Genomic DNA, 11,092 nt, shown 5'->3' with positions numbered 1-11,092 from the left:
GTTGTTAATACTTTTTTTGCTCACATCAAATCTCATTATTGAGTTGATTGAGTTGGTTGAGAGTTTAACATTAACTTTCATGCCAGTTCTTTGCCCTGTTAATAACCAAGCCAATAAAGGCATCTGCTATCTCTGTTAAGCTAATGAGGCAGGGGAAAGGGATGGAAAGGATGGCAGGTGAGACCAGTTCTTCATCCCCTGAGCCAGCGTTGCCCAGGCAACTTATCCTGCAACTGTAAATGGCAGTGTTTTGCTTTTCAATGTTTTTTTCTCTCTCCCCTATGTTAGTAGACTTCCATTCCCTAAGGACTGGCCCCTTTGCTTTGTTTTCTCAAAGAACCTATAGGATGAACTGGAGCTAACAGTCTCATGGCAATTCTAGACATAGCTTCTCCATTAATTTCTATTGCTGTCAATTCAATTTCTTTTTGAAAAAAAAAAAGTTGTACAGAATCGGAAGCACAATTTTGCATGTAAAATTACCAGCACAAAGCAGCAAATGATTGCAGTGCTTTGGAAAAGAAAGGCATAGGTTGAAAGACACATTTAAAGAACTGGGGGCGGGGAGGTGGTTCTGAAATGCATATCTCCAGCTGAATAATTGTAATGAGTGCATAAAGCAATAGGAAAAGAGTTTCCCAAACTTGCCACACTGTGAATTCAAAATGCATTACTGTGTCCAAGTTTGCCGTATCAAATAAATTGCTAAACTCAAGTCAAAAGACAGGGAAATAATAGATAACGAAATAGAGTTTTACGTGGGTAGCTTAGAATATGGAATTTCAGTCGAAGCGGATATTACATCTTACTTACAGGAATCCAGCAGAAGTGATCATTGATCAGCCTACGTGAGTGTGTTATTGCTTTGCTTTTTAACCAGCCTACCTTTTATGAGGAAATCATGGAATATAATGAATGAAATCTAGTGTTCAAATGCTTTCTCTCCTAAAAGACTCACACTCACCACTGGCCCTGCAAACAGTCCACTAGTCTCCATGTCCTGGAATCTGGCCAGGTGTAGTGGTGCATGCCTGTAATTCCAGTGACTGGGGAGGCTGAGGAAGTTCAAAGCCAGCATCAGAAACTTTGTGAGCCCCTCAGTGTTTAGTGAGATACTGTTTCAAAGTTAAAAAAAGGGCAGAGGATGTGGCTCAGTGGTAGAAATCTTCAGGTTCAATCCCCGATACTGTGGGGGAGGAGGAATATGGTGTCTGGAATAAAAAGGGTTTGGAGAGAGAGCGTTCATTCTGAGCCTCAGTGAACTACTCTGAAAAGTGGGAGCAAGTAAAAGAAAAGCCAGGAAGCATCCATGATGGTGTAGCAATAGCTATACTGCTATTGTTCAGAGACTTGCCTGTAAGAGTCCTTTCAGGTCTTCCATTCTCCAACTGAAGGTCAACACACACCATCAGCTTCCTTTGTTTCCTCCTGGGAAATGCTTCCTAAATCCTTGCCTCTCCTGCTTTTTGTTGCTGGCCACAAAGACTCCTGGCTCTGAGTAGGTGGAGAGGCTTGGTTATTTGCCAGACTATGATGAGGATTCCCCTGGAGGACTATGTCAGAGGCGCTAATGAGTCTCTGTTTAACTGTGACTGTGTGCTCCCCTGGCAATTGGGACAGAGAGAAACACCTTGCACAACAATTAGCTTTTCACAGCCATTAGCAATTTGCAGTCATTAGCACAGGCAGAAACAGCAAATAACGCTCAGGAATCAAATACCACTGTGAGTCACAACAGGACTCCTGAGCAGCATCAGCCCCAGCAAGTCAGGGCTCTGAGGGCCTGAGGTCCTCTGTGCCTACCCACTCCAGCCAATGAATTTTGTGACCCAAAGTGCCTCCATTCTTTCCCATCCTATCCTTGAAAATGCCTGCATCAAATTCATTATTTGTTTCAGTGAAATGTAAATCTTTCAGAGAAAAAGTCTGGAAGATCTAGTGCATAATAAAGCAATTTTGAATTGCCTCAAAGATCAAGAAGCTTAAATAAGGCTGGAAGGAGCCATGTGAATAATTGAAAATTGAATTGAGTGAAACCCAGGGAAGTGCAATGATTTAGTTCCAGAGCTGTTGAAAGCAGCATTCCTGAATACTGAAACCACGTATATCTCTAGCAATAGGGATCAGTTAAATAATTATGCTTCACCCATCTGATGGTATATAATGCACCTTTTAAAAGACAATATTTTGGAACTAGAGTAGATTACCTCAAAAAAGGTTATAAAACATTATTAACATATGATTCCATTTTTATAGTAAAAAAATTATAGACACCTTCTAAAATATTAGTGATTGTCTCTGAGTGCTGGGAAGGGCATGGGTGGTTTTTGATTTTCATTCTTTTGCTGTTTTTTGTTGTCTTTCTAAAATAAGCATATGCAACTGTTGGGACTAAACATAGGGGGAAAGAGAGCAGACTGAGAAAGTAAGCCCTGTTTGGCTCAGTGGGCTTAACATGACTGTAAAGATTTTAAACAAATTATTTATTGAAGTGTAACATCTGTACATAAAAAGGCACATACACAGTTTTAAGACTTTTTTCCCACAAACTTTTTTCCCATAAACCAGGTGCAGATGAGTCTTGAATATAGCGATGGTTATACTTGGTGGTTCCACAAACATGAGTCTGTGTGGTGAAGGGTGACTGTAGGAGGTCAGCTCAGAAGGGGTCAAGGATGCAAGCTGGAAGCCCAAGATGGGAACTCTGAGAGCAAAGGTGGTAAATTTCCATTTTATAGATGTAGAAACTGAGCCACAGGGAGTGATCGTAACTTGAATCTGACAGCTGTTCAGTGGAGGAACTAGGATTCATTCCCAGTAAGGCTTTGGTATCTATGCCTCTTCAAGGAGAAAAAATACAGCTGGAGCAACTAGCAGAAGGCCAGGACATCTCTAAAAGCTTAATGACAGGAGAGAAGAGAAAAATGTCTTTAAGGGATGGTGGGAAGGCTCATGTTAGGGGAGAGGGATAGAAAAGCCAGTTTCCAGCAATTTCTACAAAAGGCAGATTAGTGAGGAAATTAATAGTTCTAAGTTTGGTGTTTTTGTACACTTAAACTCCATGTGGGACTGAGAGGAGCTCTTGAGCCTGGGGGACCAATGGTGCTGAGCACAAGAGCTCTGGCCTCCTTTGGTTGGCTAGGAGGAGAATGGGCTCGGATTGGTATTTTCTTTGTATGTGCTGATTGGTAGGGAAGCAAGGCACTACCCATAATCTTCTCAAATATTCACCCAAACCCCTTTTCCTCTTGGAATAGCCATTCTGGGAGAACCATGCAGAGGGCACACTCTGGGCTAGGAGTGCCTCTAGAGGATGAGAGGTACATGTTGAAGGCTGAGTGCAACTACAGCAGAAAGTCACCTTCCAAAACAGACTCGGCTCAGGAAGGCTGAGCCTGGGAAATTTCCATTTCACCATTTTGTGAACATCGTCAAAGATAAATGCCTAAGAATTCGGTTTTCTTAGTTAACTCAGTGGTAACACCATGCTATTCTAAGAGGACTGGGCATGAGATTTGTGACCACTTCCATGTAGGTCAGTAGCTTTGTATTGGCACTTAAGCTTTTCATGGATAAGGGCCGAGTGGTGGTTCATTTCTCATCCCCAGTGCTTAATGAAGTGCCTGGTAAGTAGAAGATATTAAAGAAATCCTTACTAAATGTACAAAACACACATCCTAGGTTTTCTAGAGCAATATCACTTTAAATACTCCATGGCTATGTACACTGATTTGGGTCCAGAAGGAATGATCACCAGAGACTTAGGTCTTAATGTGACTGACAGGAATTTCTGGGAATCTTCAAGAGACATTTCTCAGCAGTAGCTACTATACCAGTAATTATTTATATATTTATGACAGGTAACACTGTATGTTTTTATTGTGGACATTTTTCATAGTGCTTCTCAATAATTCTTTTTTCCTAGTAATAGAAATGAATTTGAAATGAGACAATCAAAGTTTCACAGAACCTAAAATTGAATCCTGCATCTAACACCTTTTCAATCAATTGTTAAAGTCTTACTAAGTGCCAGTCTTATACTCAGTGCTAGGAATACAAAAATCAATAAAAATAGAACTTACAAATGTGAAAATGGACAAATTACAACACAAGTTGGATAGTGTTTATATGACACAAGATGTCTTTGGTTGCATGTAAGAGAAAAATACTGGCTACAACAATAGAAAATTTTAATCATCTCACAAATCATGGAAAGTCTAGATATAGATTATTCTAAATTAATTCAACAATTCAATAATATCATCAAAAACTCCACGTTCTGTTATTGTTCTACTTTTGCTCTTTGGATTGTTGGCTTATGATCACAAAATAATTGTTGCAGCTCCAGGTACCACATTCATACATAATTGCATTTAAGTCATGGAGGAGGGAACTTGCTGCTTCTCTTTATAGCAGGAAACAAAAAGCTTCTGAGTCGAACCCACCACTAGACTGTCCATTTGATCTTATTGCTCAGAACTGGGTCCCTTTCCCATTCCCAAAGCAATCATGGGGAAAGGAAAATAAAATTTCCATGCTTGACATAAGCTGTCTACCCTCCATTCCTTCTGGCTGGGGGAAGGGCTCCATCCTCCTTTAGCATGTTGCCATGCCCTATAAAATAGGGATCCTAGAACCTAAAGAAGATGAAAAGGAGAGAAGAAATCAACCAACAGTGATTGCTCAGAATTGAGCATATAGTTATATGTGTCAACGTATTTTATTTTCTCTAACTTGATATCATGTCTTCCTGACGAGTGAAGGCTACTCTAAACCCCTGGCCTTTCCCTACCACTGCCCTGACCTGGACTGCCTCGGTGGAGGGAGTGAAATGAGCAGCCAGATTCAACTCTGGACTTACCTTTGAGCTCTAATAACTGTAACCATCCAACCAACTCCAAAACCTGGCTTGTTGAGGCGAGTGAGTGGGAGTTTGGGATGCTGGAGGGAAAGGGTGAAATTCAGGTGAACCAAAGAGATTGGAAGTGGTTTTCCTCCCCTAAAGGCAAGGCTCATATCAGGACTCTGTACTCAGTTGACTTCTCCTGAATGAGAAGGAAGGAGACACACTTTGAGAAGGTCAGAATGGTTCAGCTACCTTCTTGTTTCAGAGGAAAACCAAGTGGAGGCCTGGATTCTACCTTCAGAGTACACAGAAGAGAGCAGTAAAGAATGGTCTGAGTCTGGATAGAAAAAGAGGAGCTGACTGGAGGAGAGCTATATGGAATATGTGACTTCGGTCAACACATTCAGAAACATGTTTAACAAAGCCAAAGTCAATACACTGCTGGCTATATACTGTATGGCATATGTAATATATAACACATATTTGGAAATTATACATATACACACATATATAATGTCTATAAGTAGTAAATTGTAATATATTACATTATAATATGTATCCTATATATTATAGATAATGGCTATATAATACTGCTATGTATAATACTGCTATATAAAATTATATATATCATATATGATTGATATGAAATGATATGATGTTATACAATATGCTGTAATATAATACAGTAGTATAGCAATACAATATGATAACTAAAATTCAGCAATAACTATATGGTAACAAGGATGCAAAGTACTTTCCTTATGTGATTACTCATAATCATGCCCACAGGTAAGTTCCATTATAATCCAGAGGCTAAGTACCTTGTGCAAAGCTGTTCTGATAAATGGTGGACCCAGGACTCAGGACTGCAAGGTTGTCTGCATCTAGAACACCTCTCCTCACTTCTTTTTTTCTCTTATTTCCATTTGCCTCTTTCCTTACCAAGGTCTCAATGAATTTGGTGATGACGAGGCAAGGTGTAACCATATATGGGATCCTTGAGAGAATACGAATGAAAAATAGTTTCTGAGGAAAAAAAGATTCTACTAGCTAGAGAAATGAAAGAAATCATACAAAAATTACTTTAAATGTTTTATTAAAACATTTAAATTTTAAAGATTACCTTAAATGAATTATTTTAATAATTCATTTATAGTGTTCTTGTTTTATAGAGTTCTGGAGAATAAAAAATGGAAGAGGAAATTCTGTATCGATGGAAATTATATAAAGAGATGATCTTTCTCCGTCATAGAATTCATCCAGATTTTTGTATGTGTTGTCAAAGTTTTGCAATTCCCTTTGTGTTTTTCAGCAGTCATTTTCTCATCTAGATGGTTCATTCATTTACTCATTAACTCAAGCACTCACTTTATTCTTTCATTCATTTATTTACCAAGTCATTGGCTGGAGGTTTATGCAGTCTCTTCCATGTACTGGGGACCAAGGAAGATAATGGAGGCTTAAGGATAAAGAAATAGTGTTTCCTGCATTAAATGGGATGGAATGTAATATGCTTACCAGGTGTTTTCCCTTTCTGACCCACTTTCAGTTCTCCATTATCTGTGAAGAGTCCCCTGCTATGGACCCATCTCCTTGGCCTTCTGGAAGGGCAGTGTATACTGTAGGGAATTGTGCATCGTTGATTGAGAACTGGGGTAAAGGTCTGGAATACAAGAGGCTAAGAACAGAGGACATTAGATATGCTACCTGTATGTCCACCTGGAAAAAATTCTGGTTTAGGGAGCCCCTGGAGGTTCTGAGATATCAATTCTATAGGATTTAAAGACATTAAAGCTTCCATGAACTGATTAACTCAGTATGGTCTCTTCAAGATTTCCCACCACTTACAGAGGGGCAGTGGGCTAAGAGCAGTAGAGGAGCCAGGGGCAATACTTATTCTCCAATTCCCCTAAGGAGTTAATTAACTCTTGCAACTGATAACCCCTCTCCTGGTTTTGGCCTTCGATTGACTCAGGATCCTAATGATATTTCGCCTCTCCAGCACATTCCTCTATATGCTAACAGTGGTGAGCACTGTTCTCAGAACAGCTCTAGAACTGATCACATATCTATATGTCCTGGCTTTAGGCTCTTTACATAAAGTCCCACCCTTGGAAGGTGTTCCTGATCACTAACAATGGCCTAAGTAAAGACCAGCTTCCCACAACCATGGTGGATATTCTAAGCAGGTTTCTATGCCTGAAGCAGTAGGTCTCCAGAGGAGGTCTTCAATTATGATAGTTCCCCAGAAAGATGTGAATGATAAGTATGATGGAAAGGACAGGACAATGGGACCTAGGAGACACCCCACAACCACTACCACCATGGCCTGGACATTTTGTTCCTATTTCTGTGCCCAGATCTCCTCCTCTGCAAAATAAATAGTTCAGTCTAGATGAGGCCTCAATTCCTATCAGGCTTGGACAATCTATGACTTTCTGAGTGCTGTATGTTATCTGCTTTCACAGTTTGCACTGAGCATCTTACTTCAGAGATTTAGCACACCCTGATGTTCACTCAAGTGTCATGTTTAGTTTCCATGATAGGCATCTACCAAGCACAGAATCCCTGGGATCTCTGGGCTTCTGGAGTGCAGTGGGTAGATGGCATTCCCAGCCTAGTCCTGGGGGAGACGTGGAAGCAACTCTGTAGAAAGGCACTTTAGTCTATGTTCGAGCCAGTCTGACCCCGTGGCAGAAGGAGTCCTTGGGGGAGGGGAGCCATATCCGAAAGCACTGAAGCATGGGCAGAATGCCCTATGGGCCCACAATCCCGAGTACCTATGAATAGAGAGAGGGGAACAGGCAGTCCCTGTATGCCTATTTGGAATCTAAAGTCCTATTTGATCTTAGAATTGTGGAAGCCTATGGGACATGGCAATGCTAATGCCCAGAGGCTGGGCACTGTAGTGGAAAGAGAACTGGCTTTGGAATCAGAAGTTCTGGTTTGAGTCTCAGCTCTGTCCTGGCTAGCTACGTGACTAGGAGCAGGTCTTGTAACCCTGATGATGTGTGGGTTTTCTTGCCCGTCCAATGAGGAGCTTTAGGTCTTCCCCAATGACCTCATAGGGCTGGTCTTTCTTAGTTACTTTTTCTGCGCGTAGTGTACAAACCCCCAGGTGAAGATGCCTTAGTCACAGTCTGACAACACTATTAGGACAAGATAATGATAAAATTAATATTAATATTTGTAGCAAAAATAACATAATCCCTATTGCTACCAGCTGTTGGACTCATTATGTAGCAGACACTCTGCTAAAGACATTTGAAACATTATTTCATTGCCCAAGGCCGCATGGCTACCGCCGCATGGCTACAAAGTGTTATGGCAGGACTCCACACTGACATCTCTGAGTCAAGAGCCAAAGTCTTAATCTCATGTGTGCTTTATTCCTCAAGACCAGTCAACCAGGTTTTTTCAAGTTCTGGCTCGATTGGAGAATGAGAGGGAGATGTACTGGCTTGTCTACTTACATATTAGTAATTAATTAATCAATCAAATTCTTTCAAATATCCATTTCAATCATATGTGAAAAACTATTTACAGATGAAAATTAAATAAATAAGTTTATAGAAAAAAGAAAGTGATTCTATTTTCACTAGTAGCTAACCAGCATGGCTAATAATTGTCTTGTATATGACTTTTTCTTAGGCTTGTAACAAACAGGCATTTATTCCAAATCATCCACCTAGACCAAAAACAAAAACAATAACCAAACCCCCCTAAAAAAAACCAAAAAACTACTGAGCACCTACTCTGTGCCAAGTATCTACAGCATGCCAAGATTCAGTGGTGAATGGTTGTTTCTGACCTTGAGGATCAATCTAACAGAAGATACTGATAGAGAAATAGTTTGGGAATATGAAAAATCCTTTGATGGAGGTATGAATAGGGTACTAAGAAAAAACAGAAAATAAGATGCTAATTGGGACTGAGGGTGTCTGAAAAACCTTTCTAGAAGGGGCAACAGCTAAATTGAGTGGAAATATTACCGCTGGTAAAGAGAGACATGGTGGGGAAGAAGGGAGAAGGGATGAGGCAGGACATTTCAGATGGCAGGGTATCTTATGCAATGACTAAGAGACACAAGAGGCATGACCCACTCAGAAAGCCAAAATAATTTGATGAGGACAACTGCAGTTATACAATCTAAGGCAGGAAGGTGATCGCTGAAACAGAGGCCATGGCATAAAGGGCCATGAGTGTCTTGCAAAGAAGTCTGGACTTCACTGTAATCATTTTGGTAATTAATTGAAAAGGTTCAAGCTGGAAGAGGAGGTGTGGAGATGTGGGTCCTAATCCCATTTGTGTGCTACAAAATACACACCCCGTTAGAAAGTATTTGCAGTAAACCCACCAAAAGATGAAAATCCAGCCTCAGGTAATGAAAACAGGAATGGAGAGAAATAGAAGCAATAGTGCTTAGCAGAATGAGGCCACCTGATGTACTGACTGAACGAGTTAGGGAGGACATGGTGTGGAGAGTGCTCATCTGTTTTATTCCAGGTCCTTTCCCAGTTTAGCTGGAATGACTCTGTGTCTTGCAATTTTTATATCCACCAACCCATATTTTTTGACATCCCTCAGCTCTTCTTTTGCCCCATATTTTCTTCTATCTCCCAGATATGAACTCAGATGTGAACTGCTGTATCAAATCCAAAACTTTCAGTGGTCTAACACAGTACAAGTTTATTTCTTGCTCCTGTAAGAGTCCTCCCTGGATAGTCAGTGGCTTCCTTCCACATAGGTCTCTCCATAGTTATTGCTTTTACCATTCCCTGGGGATTCAGAAGTCTTGGCAGCCAGTGGAAAGGGAAAGAGAAAGTACAGAAAAGATCCATGCTACTTAAAATCCCCACCTGCACATCTAGTAGTAGGAACCTGATATATGAACACACTGACTGTCATTTCTATCTCTATGTACCTATGTAAGGGAAGAAGCACCAAATTTTGTTAGAAAGCTAGCCACCTTGGTCACACCCAAAAGGTTCTAACTCACCCCTGCTCCCGCCCATTGTCTAATTTAGTTGCTTCTTCTCCTACTTGATAGTGACTGATCTTTGAAACAGTTACAAACATTTTCATTGATCTGGATTAGATATTGAAAAAGGAAAGGATTCCTCTAATGCATAAACAACAGAAAGAGGATAATTCACAAGATAAAACCATGGCTATTTTGCAGCTATGTAGCAAAGGGCACCTGACTGAGAGACAGGCTTCAAAGTTTCATATTTCAAATTCTGGCTTCATCAATAACTTACAGCATAACTTAGGAAAAATGTGTATTTGGATTCTTTGCTCAATTTTTTTACATAAATTTAAATGAAATGTGTGCTTTGTTTATCATTTACTGTTGTAAAAATGTTTTTTACGATTTAATTTTTATTCACAGTACATTTTGGGGGCACATTTCCATGTCAAACACATGTATCCATATAATTTTAAGAAATGATCATGTCACATTATATCTTTCTTTTCCATTTTTAAATTTTTTTAAAAAATTTTATTGATTTATATTTTTTTAAAATTTGTTTTAATTAGATACACATGACAGCACAATGACCTTGACATATCATACATTTGAATTAGATGGGATATATTACAATTCTTATTACACATATAGAGCACAATTTTTCATATCTCTAGTTGTATACAAAGTATATTCACACCAATTTGTGTCTTTATACATGTACTTTGGATAATAATGATCATCACATTCCACCACATTTATAACCACATGCCCCATCCCTTCCCCTCCAACCCCCCTACCCTATCTAGAGTTTGTCTATTCCTCCCATGCTCCCTCTCCCTACCCAACTATGAATCAGCCTCCTTGTATCAAAGAAAACATTCAGCATTTGTATTTTTAGGATTGGCTAACTTCACTTAGCATTATGTTCTCTAATTCCAAACATTTACCTGCAAATGCCATGATTTTATTCTCTTTTATTGCTAAGTAATATTCCATTGTGTATATATGCCACATTTTTTTTATCCATTCATCTATTGAAGGGAATCTAGGTTGGCTCCACAGTATAGCTATTGTGAATTGTGCTGCTATAAACATTGATGTGGCCGTGTCCCTGTAGCATGCTGTTTTTAAGTCTTTTGGGTATAGACCGAGGAGAGGGATAGCTGGGTCAAATGGTGGTTCCATTCCCAATTTTCCAAGAAATCTCCATACTGCTTTCCATATTGGCTACACCAATTTGCAGTCCCACCAGCAGTGTATGAGTGTACCTTTTC

At 39.8% G+C, this 11,092-nt stretch overlaps 1 long non-coding RNA gene across 7 annotated transcripts in view; it reads right to left on the bottom strand.

The window, feature by feature from the left end:
- Positions 1-2,468: 2,468 nt before the first annotated feature.
- LOC125617892 overlaps positions 2,469-11,092 on the bottom strand; it is a 155,846-nt gene continuing 147,222 nt past the window's right edge. For 4 of the 7 annotated variants that reach the window (XR_007349016.1, XR_007349015.1, XR_007349019.1 and 1 more), the window contains 3 exons: positions 5,970-6,524; positions 5,668-5,843; positions 2,469-4,637 (listed from right to left, as the gene is read on the bottom strand). This is a non-coding gene — a long non-coding RNA (uncharacterized LOC125617892). The remainder of the gene's footprint in view (positions 4,638-5,667; positions 5,844-5,969; positions 6,525-11,092) is intronic. The other 3 variants (XR_007349017.1, XR_007349020.1, XR_007349018.1) reach the window with 3 other exon arrangements.

The sequence above is a fragment of the Marmota marmota genome, unplaced genomic scaffold, assembly GCF_001458135.2.
Source record: "Marmota marmota marmota unplaced genomic scaffold, marMar, whole genome shotgun sequence".
NCBI lineage: Eukaryota > Metazoa > Chordata > Mammalia > Rodentia > Sciuridae > Marmota > Marmota marmota.
This window is presented reverse-complemented; position numbering and strand designations above follow the sequence as displayed.